The sequence below is a fragment of the Elephantulus edwardii genome, unplaced genomic scaffold, assembly GCF_000299155.1.
Source record: "Elephantulus edwardii isolate Elephantulus edwardi_28Jun2011 unplaced genomic scaffold, EleEdw1.0 scaffold00070, whole genome shotgun sequence".
Classification (NCBI taxonomy): domain Eukaryota; kingdom Metazoa; phylum Chordata; class Mammalia; order Macroscelidea; family Macroscelididae; genus Elephantulus; species Elephantulus edwardii.
This window is the reverse complement of record NW_006399820.1, coordinates 2,443,696-2,457,383: the sequence shown is the minus strand read 5'-3', so window position 1 is coordinate 2,457,383 and position 13,688 is coordinate 2,443,696.

Genomic DNA, 13,688 nt, shown 5'->3' with positions numbered 1-13,688 from the left:
CACATTTCATTGTAATATTTTACTTTTTTGTCCTGTGCTGCCTTTTGACATCTTTATTCAACTCTTTAGTATCTTGAATTCTTCCCTCTGCTTTGGCTTCTCCTCACTCTAGTGCAATTTTCAGAGAATTCTTTGTTGAGAGTTGTATCAGTGGGGATAGAGAGTGTAATACCATGGGATTATTGTTCAAAACGGTTTTTCTAGCCATCAGATTTGACTTTTCATCACTTGACTGTGTGGGAATTTTAAATAGGATGTGTTTGAACTAATCATTATGGATTTGGTCAGTTTTTATCATCCCACCAAGTTTAAAACAAGCAAATGTAGCAACAAAATTGAGAATCTCACCACCAGCAAGGAAGAGGAAACAGACAGTAGAGGGTGAGTCCTTTTGGGCAAGGGACTCTTGTGCCAGTCAGATCAGGATCTACACATGAGCAGCAGCAGTTCCAGCAGAGAACCAGAGACCAACATGAGACAGACCTGACATGAGACTGTTATCCCATGGAGACAGAGCCAGGGCCCTTTGCCCAAGCTTGCAGGAGAAATGAGGGGAGACATCATTATTGGCATGACTAAGGGACCTTTGTAACACTGACCTAAGCTATGAGGCTGAAGGTCAAAGGGCTTGAGACTATGCTTGAAAACTCTCCAAACAGCTGCAACCTGTGGTCAACCTTAATTGTAATCTGTTAATGTCTTTAATAAACCCTTTAACTGAAAGGATGGTTCTATGAAATTGGTATGGCCATAGCAATAGATTTTGGACAATGCAGCAGAATAGTATTGTTGGTACTAGAATCATTAGAAGTAGATATAGGAATGTAGAGGCCATGCCTGACTTTATGGAAATTGGTTTTGTACTTTAAAGTGGATGTTGCTGATGAGGACTGTTCCCCTTTGTGAAGTTAATAGAGGTCAAGCTCATCTATCTCCATGTTATCCCCACTTTTTTTATAGAGGGTGAGCAGTTACATACGCTGTATAAAGTCCTGATACTCCTTAGGAAGATTCCTCTATCTCCACCTCTCCAATCTAAGTTATCTTAGAAGTTAACTCAGGAGTGAACAGATCACAGACGCTACTGTGAATTTCTAGGGAGCAGGGGCTATAGAACGCATGGTTTTTGCTCTTCAGAATGTAAAATCCTTTTAAAGAGTTAAATCTTATGTGTGTGATGAAATGGAAAATGAAAAGGAAAATTAATGAGCTGCAGATGCATACATCATTATGGATGGATCTCAGAAACAATGTTTACTTTTAAAAGTCTCATAAAATATAAATGGCATGATTCTATTTATATGAATGTAAAATTGTATTGCTTTTTTGTATAGAGAGATAGGTAGATACAGATAAAGGTTGTTGTTATTAGCTGTCATCAAGTTGATTTAAAGTCATGGTGACTTCGTGTGTACAGAGGAGCATGGTTCCCTGGAGTTTTCAAAGGTATGACCTTTAAGAAGCAAAATATCAAGCCCGTTTTTCAAGGTACCACTACATAGGTTTGAACCACCAACTTTTTGGCTTGTGAACACAAACAGATATAATGATGAACATTAATGGAGTGTCAGGCATAGCTCTAAATGCCTTGCCTAGGTTAATTCTCAAATTAATTTTATAGGCAAAACTATTATCTCCATTTTAGTTTAAGATCCAAGAGATGAAAGAAAAGATCTGTCCAAAGAGCATATAACCAGTAAGTAGTGAAATTTAGATTTGACCCAGGCCCCAGAAACCACACTCTGCACTCTCTCTTTCATATACACTAAACATAAAGCAAAAAAGTAGCAGAAAGATGTTTACTTGTGTCTTATGACTATGCAAAGGTTCTTTTTTTGTTGTTGTTTGTGTACGGTAGAGTTGGACCCAACCTATGGCTGACCTCTGGAGGGTTTTCAGAGGCAGTTAATCATACAGGAAGATTGTCTATCTTCTTCCTGGTGGAGCAGCTGGTCACCTCGAACTGCGTGCCATCAGGGTTGCAGTGCAGCTTCTTGCCACTAGGCCACCGGAGATCCCTATACAGAGGGGTAAGGATCATAATAAACTATGGGTAACATTGAGAAGAGTGGAAATCCCAGAATACTTAATTGTGCTCATGAAAAACCTATACATTAATCAAGAAGCAGTTGTCTGAACAGAACAAGGGAACACTGTGTGGTTTAAAACTAGGAAAGTTATGCATCAGGGTTGTATTCTTTCTCCATACCTACTCAATCTGTACACTGAGAAAATTAATCAAGATACTGGACTATATGAAGAAGAATGTGGATCGGAATTAGAAGAAGAGTCATAATCAACCTGTGTTATGCAGAGAGGTTGTCCAGTCTGTGGAATCATGCTATTTACATTTTATGAGATTTTTTCCAGTGGAAAAAGACATAATATTGTGAAAGGTGGATGATCATTGGAAAAGAAGACCTTTCACTCAATGGATACATTGAATGAAACTGTGGGCTTGACCGTGATGAAGAGTGTAAAGATAAACAAGACAGAAGAATGTTTAGATCTGTTGTCCACTGGATTTCTGTGAGTCATAGTTATCTGGATGACACCCGACAATAACAACAGTCCTAGAGCCCATACCAGAAACAAAATATGGAAATCAAGAAAACTCAGAGCTGTGGCATCAAGAGATCAGAGAAGTAGAGGGGGAAAGGTTTATATTTGAGTGGCAGAAAAGATTTAGATGCTTAGCTTCTAACTGAATGGTTAAAGGTTTGAGTCTACCTACATATGGCAATCCACTTTCAAAAAACAAACAGCATTTAAAAATTGTAGTTCTACTCTGACACACATGAGCTACCACAGATCACAAAAGACTAATTGATTAGGTGACAGAGAATAATTCTGCATTAGAAGTAAGAAGTAAGCTTAGACTAATAATGACCATTGCTGATGTTAGTGATGTCTAGTCAACTCTGGTTCACGGTGACCCTTGGATGACAACCTTGCCTGGGTTTGTCCTCACAATATCCACTATGCTTAAGCCTGTTATCATAGTCACTGTATCATTCCACCTTGCTGAGGGTCTCTCTCACTTTTCCAAAAGGCATATTTTTAGTACCTTCCAATCAGAGACACTCATATTCCAGAACTACATCAATGTCTCTTTGTTATTTATAGAATTTTCAAGGGCCCTTTATTTCAGAAGGAGCTGGCCAGTCCTGCTTCCTAGTCTGTCTTAACAATGACCAAAGGAGAATGATTATAAGACATTCTTTTTTCTTTTTTTCTTTCCAGTGGTGGATTTTAACCACCTGCCTATGGGTTGGTAATAAAACTCCTTACCACTAGGGCACCAGAGCTACCTAGAGTCTGTCCTGTTGTTGTGTGCCATCAAGTTAGAACTGACCCATAGCTGACCCTTCAGCAGGTTTTCAGAGGCAGTAAATTGCACAAGAGGAGATTGATTGCCCATCCTTTTCCTGCAGAGCAGTTGTTGGATTTGTACTGTGTGCCTTTGGAGTGGGAATTACAGACAAGCAGAGTGTGCACCTTTTTTGAGTAACTTGACCCCTACCTAATCCTGTGTTCATCTGGGGGGAAAAAATTTAAAAAAAAGCTAAAATAAAAAAAAGAATGCTTCTTATATTTCAAGCCCAGGGGAAAGTCTCAAGTAAATGTACATGACATCGTATGTATTGTATTGGACATATGACAACCATGAAATTATTATTTTGTGGTTATGAGAATTTGGATTATCATGGTTTATCATGTTATGAAGGAAAAAATTTGCCATCTGTGAGGCAGTCAGAGAAAGAAGGCACATTGGTGGGAAAATGCCAACATCCAATGTGGGTGTTCTTTTCAACAGAGAGGAGCTTGACAGTCTTCTCTCCACACCCATTTTTTGAGCATTTCCCACTCCCTCCAGAAATTGTTCTTAAGGACTTGATTTTTCAAAATGCAGCAACTCCAGGAAAAAACCATTTGAAATAATTATGGGAAACTGTTCAGAAACAGAAAGAAGAACAAAACAGAAGAGGAAATGAAACTCTGAGGAGCAGTTGGAACCAAGAATAAAAAAGAAGGTGAAAACCTACAGAGTCAGAAATAATTTTACCTTTTAAAGGTCTGAGGCACTATGTCTCCAGGGCACTTTCATTACACTCACACACATATTCATTGTTATAAGTTAAAACTGACTCTCCCCAGCAGACCCTCTAGCATGTTTTCAGGGACTATAAAGTGCATGAGGGAAGATTGACCATCTTTCTGCTGAGGAGCCACTGGTCAATTAGAATCATTAGAGAGGCACCATCTTTGGGTTAGCAGTGCTGCTAACAGTTGTTATTGTTGTGTTGTTGTTGCCGGGAGTTGGAACTGATGCATAGCTGACCCTCTGGAGAGTTTTCAAAGGCAGTAAATCACATAGGAACAGACTGGTTATCCTTCACTTAAGGCGCAACTGGTGAATTTGAACCATGCACCCTTTGGGATTGTAGTGCAACTTTTTACCACAAGGGCACCAGAGTTCCCCATAGACTTCTCAAAACTATGGAGGCCAGCAAGCAGAAGGATGATAAACTGTAAGCAGAAAACATTACATACAGTAAAACTGTGCCCCAAAATTTAAGCAAAAATGACAAAGAAAAGCAGAGAGTTACTGCTAGTAAATCTGCCCTAGAAGAAATGACAAAAGAAGTCCATCAGACCGAAATAAAGAGATATAACACAATAAACTGAGTCCACATGAAGAAATCAAAAGCACTGATAAAGAGAACTACAGAGAGACATGTAGAGGGCTATAAAAATGACCTTTTTTGCTTGTAAATATTCCCTACTATTTGAATGAAAATACAGCTGTATGAAACCATAATTATAAATCTGTGTTGAAGGATGTACAATGTTTCTTCAGATTCAAGACAATTCCGTCATGGTTTAATGGAGCGTGTCTGTTGCACAGCCTCCAAATCTCCTGAGATTTTTACCCAGATAGGAAATAGGCAGAGAAGAAAGTGGTCAACCATGCTGTTTTGAAAGTGTGTTGACTACCATCTTTGATAGAGAAGCTACTTGCTGTCAAAATGCTGTGTTAAGACATCTGGTTGCTATGTAACACATACACTCCATGACAGAACTATTCAGAACTAATTTGAAATCCCAGTATGAATTTGCATGACATGAATAGCACAAAGTATGGAAAAGGAACATAAAAAAAAATCTCACCACGGGGCAGATTGGCAGCAGATAGAGGGTGAAGAGATTGAAATTGTTAACAGCTTTAGTTTGTTTGGCTCCACAATTAACACTCTTGGTACTAGCAGCTAGGATATCAAAAGATGAATTGCCCCATCAACAAACGAATGGATAGAGAAGCTGTGGTATATTCGCACAATGGAATACTGTGCTGCATTGAAAAACAAGGAACTCATGCAATATTATTCAAAATGGTTGACTCCTGGAGAACATTATGTGGAGTGAAATATCCCAATCACAAAAGGACAAATATTACATGATGCCACTGTTGTAGAATGGGACTAACCTCGGGGTTGGGGAGAGACTGAGTAAGATGGGTTCAATAATGTATATTGCACTGAAACAGAGGAGGGAGAAAACTGTTTAAAAGAGATATGTGACTAGGTATTTCTGTCATCACAGGAGTCTAGAGCGATGGCTACATGGTGGAGGGGACCTGGGGGAGGGTTTGTAAACAATGAAAGAAGCTTTTCTTTTACTTTACCATAATTTTTTACTCATGTACTTTTAACTTGTTAGTTAAATTTGTGTCTTCTAGGTTGCAACACCTCCATGATACATCTTCAGAATATGAACACGTAAGGCTAAGCACAATTAATAACAGTGCATCTAAATTCCAAAATCATTCTCCATAATAGTCTATGTGTTTCCTACTGCCAAAGGGGCCCTTTAGAGTAGTGAGAGAAGATCCTCACCCTGAAACCCACAGCGTCCCTTTTCAGCAGGAAGTAGCTAAGAGAATACGCCATCCCCTTTTCCTTATGAATCAGGGTGAAGTCTCTCTCAGGGATGAGTGATAGGGAATGGCAAAGGACACACTGACAAAGGAGATTAATCAGAACTGGCTTTGACAAGCACTGTGGCAATTGGACAATTAAAACAGACATTTGGGCGGGGGAAGAAGAATGAACTGGGGAGGAGGGTAGAGAGAATGGTGCAGCAATGAAGGAATGAAAACCCAAAATCCCTGTAAATGTTCACTAAAACTAATAAAATTTAATAATAAAAAGATTAAAAAAAAAGATTAATTGCATTTGGGAAGTCTGCTGTCAGGAACTTCTCCAGAGCACTGAAGAGCAACAATGTCAGTCTGGAGACTAAGGTGTGCCTGAGCCAGGCCACAGTCTTTGTAATTATTTCCTATGCACCCGAAAGCTGGACAATGATGAGGGATGATAGAAAGAGAATTGATGCCTTTATGTTGTGGTTCTGGAGAAGAGTATTGAATATACCGTGGATTGCCAGGAGAACAAACAGGTTTGTCTAGGAGAGGGTGAAACCAGGCTGCTCCTTGTAGAGGCAAGGATTCTGAGACTTTGTCTGACATACTTGGGGCATGTTGCTAGGAGGGACCAGTCCTTGGAGAGGGACATCATGATTGGGAGGGTGGAGGGACAGCAAAAGAGAGGAAGACTCTTGATGAGATGAATTGACCCTGTGACTGGGATAATGAAGCTAGGTGTGTCAGAGACAATAATATTGGCACAGGATTGAGCAGGTTTCAGGGTTATTGTACATAGGTTACCTATGAGTTGCAAGTGACTTGATTGCACATAACAACAATTGAAATTAAATTAGTATTAATAAAAACTGATTGTTTTACATTTTTCCAGTATGATAAAGTTGATTACAACTCATAACCATCCTCCACTGAGTTCCCAAGGCTACAGATTTTACAGGGAGGAAGGACATTTTCTCCATAGAGCAGCTGGTAAATTTGAACCACTGGAGATACTCAGCTTTTTTGCTAGCAGCCCAGTATGCTACAGGCTAGATCACCAGAGCTTTTTGTTATACATTAAAATGTTAATTGTGAACACCAGTGCAAACACTGTGAAAAATCATTTAAAAAAATACTTAGTGAAAGAAACAATGAAACACTCAACTATAAGCTAAAAAATATATCTTGAGCACAGACAATTGTGTGTTTAACTTATAACAAAAGAATCCCTGGTGGTGCAGTGGATTAAACATGGGATTTCTATCCTAAAAGTTTGCTGGTTCAAATTTACCATCTGCAGCACGAGAGAAAGATGAGACAGTCTGTTTTGGTAAAGATTCACAGTCTTGGAAACCCTATGCAAGAGTACTCCTCCTTTGTCCTGAGGGGTTGCAATGAATTGAGATCAACTCAATGATAGTAGATTTGTGGCTTGGTTATAAAATTGCTTTTATTCATACTTATTTCTATGAACCCAACTTCTTATCCCTTACATTTTATAAAAAAACAAATGACTAATTCTGATATTATTATGTTGCTGTTGTTACTACTATCAAGTTGGAATTAACTCATGGCTGACCCGCCAGTGAGTTTTCAGTGGCCATAATTTGCACAAGATGAGATTTCCCATCTTTTCCCCACAGGGCAGCTCAGAACTCAAACTCCATGCCCTTGGATAGACATGTTAACTCCTTACCACCAGGTCACCAGTGCTCCCTAGGTAATTGAACTAATTGAAAATAAAAGCATCAGTTCTGTTCGTCTCATCAAAAGATGTATTTTTAAGACAACTTAAAAATTTCATGTAGGAATATCACTATTATTTATAAAAACATGAAATATATGTTACTTTGTCCAATTGCATATCAGTAATAATAATAATAACCAATCTAGGCAGAAATAATTTAACACTTACAAATCATTTGGTATATACACAATTTTCATTCCTTACAGATGGTAAAGCAATCAAAAATATTTCCAAATACAAAAATACATTGCAATATGAAATGGAAAATTGTTCCCAATCTAGGTTGAGCTGGAACTTTGTGAATTGACAGCTAACAGTACCTTCTGGGAAGTATCTGTCACTCCTTATAAAATGCCTAATCATTTTTTTTCTGGTAGATTTTAACAAGATTAGAAATCTTTCTGGAATATTGAGTCTAATGATCTTAAACTGCACTCGTGTGTGTGTGTGAGAGAGAGAAAGATGTACAGAGAACACAATTCAATAATTTACAATTATTGAATAAGTCCAATAACTTCTAAATATACACTTTAGTGGCACTGGGTGCATTCTTCAAGCTGTGTTATCTTTTTAAAAATATATTCTTTTGTTTTACCATCAGCAACATAAATCATTGCATCTATAAGCTTCTCATCCAATCTTTACAGTTACTGCTGTCAATTTGTGATCTAGACTCATTCCCATTCCAAAGAAAGATGACCCAACAGAGTGTGGAAATTATCAAACAATATCACTAATAGCACATGCAAGCAAAATCCTACTGAATACTGTATTTAAAAAAAAACAACCCCGTACTAAAACCCCCAAACAATTGGAATAGTACATTGACATAGAACTAACAGAAATACAAATTAGGTTTAGAAGAGATCAGGGCACTGGAGACATTATCTCCAATGCCAGATGGATCTTGGCTGAAAGCAAAGAGTATTAGAGGAAGTCTATTGGTGTTTTATTGACTATACAAAGACTTTTGATTGTATGGATCACAACAAATTGTGGCTAACCTTGTGAAGAATGGGAATCCTAGAATACTTGATTATGCTCGTGTGAAACCTATACTTGGACCAGGAAGCAGTCCTCAGAACAGAGCAAGTAAATACTCTGTGGTTCTAAATCAGGAAAGGAGTGTGTCGTGGATGCATTCTGTCTCCATATCTTTTCCATCTGCAGAGCAGATAATTCAGGAGGCTGGACTTTATGAGGAGAAATGTGACATCAGGATTGGAGGAGGACTCATCAACAATCCGTGTTATGCAGATAACACAACCTTGCTTGCTGAAACTGAGGAGGACCTGAAGTGTAGTTTTCAATATGGATTGAAGCTCAGCATCAAGAAAACAGTTTCATATCCCTGGGCCAATTGGCAGCATTATGGTGCATAGAGAAGAGACTGAGGTTAACAATTCCAGCTTCCTCAGTTCCACAATTAACACTCTTGATACCAGCAGTCAGGAAATCAAAAGATTAATTGCATTGGAGAAGTCTGTCAGGGACCTCTCAAAAATGCTAAAGAGCCAATGATGTCAGCTTAGAGACTAAGGTGCACCTACCTAATCCAAGCCATGGGCAATTACTTGCTATGCATCAGAAAGCTGTACAATGACTAAAGATAATAGAATAATTGGTAGCTTTGAATTGTGTTATTAGAGAAGAGTATTAAACATGGAGGATAAATAGGCCAGTCTTGGAGAGGATGAAACCAAGTTTTTCCTTGGAGGCAAGAATTTTGAAACTCTGTCTCACATACTTGGAGTACATAGCCAGGAAGGACCAGTCATGCTTGGAAGGATAGAGGGAAAGCACAGGAGAAATATGGTAAAGTTCCAGAAAACCGGATTCCATGAGAATTTGAATATATGATTCTGATGTACTCCACTTTTGATCAGGATTTTTCTACAGAAACGTTCATCAAATAAATGAGAAATATTTTAAAAAATAAAAACCATCGAGATCCTTTTTATCAATGATAATGATTCTACAAGGGGAAGCATCCAACTATATCAACAGCACAAAACCAATTCCTATGAGGAATGCCCCACGTGCTTCTATACTTTCTTTTATCAATTCTAACACCAACCATCCTTTCCCTCTCAGGGTTCCTGTTGTTCTTCAAATGAGTTCAGTAATACTTTATAATGGCCACAGAATTCTCAGATTAATACATAGAGCAGATTTATTAGAGAAGTAACAAGCTACAATTCAGGTCAGAAACTGGACACAGTTCTTCAATCAAGATAGCTTCTCAGGCATCTTTGAAGGCCCTTAGACTTTCAGATTCACTGGGCCCTATCTTTTGGCTCTGGACCAGTGTCATAAAACTATTAAAATAATGCAAATTATGTTGCTTTCCCCCTCCTCCTAACTCTGCTCATGAGCCTGGGCAAAGACCCTTGGATCTGGCTTCATGAGACAGCAATTGCAACTTAGCTCTGTTTTATGTTGATCTCTGGTTCTCTATCACTTCTACTGTTGCTGCTACTGCTGCTGTCTTGATTTGGGGCTGCCTAACTCAAGAATCTCTGGCTCAAAAGATTACACTGCATTTTCCACTTCATGTTGATGGTAACGAGATTCCCGTTTCCTGTTATCTGAACCTGCTCTGTTTGAACCTAGTGGAATGGCAAAACTGACCAATACATTTGCTAGGAGTCTACACACTTTATCTGCATGCTTTCACAAAACAGATGCTAATTACATTATTATAAAGCTATCCAATCCTTTTGGTGGGGAAGAACCAGCTCACATTTGTATAATCCTACCCAAATAGAGAGCCCTGGTACAGTAGTCATTAGGGAGTTGTACTGCTAACCGAAAAGTCCTGTGTCTCAGTTGTTTAAATCACCAGGTGCTCCACATGAGAGAGATGTGCAATCTCCTATACAACTTACAGCTTGGAAACCCAATGAGGGTCAGCTAGGGGTTGGTTCTAACTACTTGGCATTAAGTCTCAGACCTAGTCATGTGGTAAAAGTTAATGTCAATAGCCTTGGAAAGCCACAATGAACAAGCCACTCTAGCACTGATCATAGAGACTATTTGTGGTAGCTTTCTCCAAAACTTTTCCTTTTACATAAAGTTCAGAATAAAACTTTGAGAATTTCTCTGGAAAGTTGCCTTAACTAGAATAAAATTCAATATGGAAAATTGATCGAATATATTCTTTTTTTTAAATATTTTTTTCTATAATTATATTTTATTAATTTTCGTAAACATTTACAGAGATTTCGGGTTTCCATTCATTCATTGTTGCACTATTCTCTCTACCCTCCTCCCAGTTTGTTCTTGTCCAAATGCCACAGTGCTTGTCAAAGCCAGTTCTGATTAATCTCCTTTGTCAGTGTGTCCTTTGCCATTCCCTATCACTCATCCCTGAGAGAGACTTCACCCTGATTCATAAGGAAAAGGGGATGGCGTATTCTCTTAGCTACTTCCTGCTGAAAAGGGACGCTGTGGGTTTCAGGGTGAAGATCTTCTTTCACTACTCTAAAGGGCCCCTTTGGCAGTAGGAAACACATAGATTTTATGGAGATTGATTTTGGAATTTAGATGCACTCTTATTGATTGTGCTTGGCCGTACATGTTCATATCATTGAAGATGTATCATGGGGGTGTTGCAACCTAGAAGACACAAATTTGACTAACAAGTTATAAGTACATGAGTCAAAAATTATGGAAAAGTAAAAGAAAAGATTCTTTCATTGTTTTACAAACCCTCCCCCAGGTCCCCTCCACCATGTAGCCCTCGCTCTAGTCTCCTGTGATGACAGAAATACCTAGTTATATATCTCTTTTAAACAGTTTTCTCCCTCCTCTGTTTCAGTGCAGTATACATTATTGAACCCATCTTACTCAGTCTCTCCCCAACCCCAAGGACAGTCCCATTCTACAACAGTGGCATCATGTAATATTTGTCCTTTTGTGACTGGGAGATCGAATATATTCTAAATTCTCAAAGAACATCCTCACGCATGGGTTCCCTCTTTTTCTTTTTCTTTTGACTTATTTGTGATAAAATATGCATAACACAATATTTGTCATTTTAATTAACTATTTTAAAGGTAAAAAAAATCAACATTGTTGTTGTGTTCTAGTCCGAACTGACTCACAGCTGAACCTCCAGTGGATTTTCAGAGGCCTTAGATGTCCTAGAAGGAGATTGCTCATCTTTCTCCCACAGAGAAAGATGGGGTGGGCAGCACAACTCCTTACCACTCATCCAAGGAAAGCTATATGTTACAGGTGACTCGATGGCATACAACAACAGCAACAACATACTATATTGGTTGTTTTTTTATTTAAGCCTCTTGTTTAGAGTCAACAAGACCTTGAGGAAGGCTTTTGTATTTAAAATTCAGTTATTATTTTGGAGGAACCTTCTTCTAAGTGGTACAGCACTCTTCTGTCAATATGCTGTACTGAGGTAACCCGCGGTTGCTGTGATGCTGAACCCTGTGCCATTGGGGTATCAAATGCCATAACCCAAGGTGAACAGTGTTTGGTGGAGCTCCCAGTTTAAGACAGCTTTGGAAGCAGGAGTACTATCCACTTCTTAAACACATGCCTCTGGAAACTCTGCGAACTTTGATAAATGATTATAGTTACAGAAAGGCTTCGGGCCTTTTGTTCATAGGGTCGCTATGAGTCATGCACTACTTGATGCAATCAATAATAACAACAACACAATGATCACTGCTATTTAAAAAAAATTTCCATCCATCATCCAAAGGAAAAACTCAGTACTTCATAAGCAATAGTTCTCTATTCCTCTATCTCACAAACTCCTGGTAATTACAAATAAATTTTTATTTCTATACATTTGCCTATTCTCAGTATTTCCTAAATATAGACTAATTTAATACTTGTCTTTCTATGTCTGACTTACTTTATTTAGCACAATGTTTTGTAATATATGCTGTAGCAAGTGTTAGAATGCTGTTGTTACATGTTAACAAGTCAGAACTGACCCATAGCTGACCTTCCAGCAAATTTTCAGAGGCAGTAAATTGTGCTGTAAGAGATTGCTCAAACTTCTCCATTGGAGCAGCAGGTAGATTCAAACTGTGTGTCTTTGGGATTGTAGTACAGCTTCTTAATACTAGGCTACCAGAGCTCTCTATTAGTATTAGAAAGCAAATCCTTTAACTGTCTGAATAATATTCATAATTGGGGTAGGTGTGTCAGAGACAATAATGTTGGCTCAGGATAGACTTGATGGCACATAACAACAACAACAACAATGTATATATCTCTTTTATTTATCCATTCATCAGTAGGTAGACACTTGGATTATTTCTTCCTGTTGACTATTGTTAACATGTTGCAACAGACATTGCCCTGCAAGTATCTATCTGAGTCCCAGCTTTAAATTCTTTTCAGTTTATAAGTAGGATTGGGATTTCTGGGTTATATGAAAATTCTGCTTAGTTATTTCAGATAAATTTCATATATATGTTTTCTACAGTGATAAGACCATTTTACATTCTCAGTAGAAATGGATGAATGTTCTAATTTCTCTAGATTCTTTCCAACTCTTGTTAGTGTGTGTGTGTGTGTGTGTGTGTGTGTGTGTGCGCACGCGCGCTACTGATAATAACTGTCATGCTGTTGTTGTTAGGTACTGTAGAGCTGAGTACAACTTATAGCAACCCTATGAACAACAGATCTGAACTCTGTCCTATTCTTTGCCATTCTCAACATTTCTGACACACTTGAGCCCATTACTACAGTCACTGTGTCAATCCATCTTGTTAAGGGTCTTCCTCTCTTTTACTGACCCTCTCCCATTCCAAGCATGAGGTCCTTTTCCAAGAATTATCCTTTCCTGGCAACATACTCAAAGTATATGAGGTAAGTCTCACCATTCTTGCCTCTAAGGAGAACTCTGGTTGCACTTTCTCTAAGACATATCTATCTGTTTGATCTTCCACGGACTCTTCTCCAGTAACCTAAGGACTATGAAATAATATTTCTTTGTAGTTGTAATTCACTTCTCCCTAATTATATTTGAGCATTTCTCAC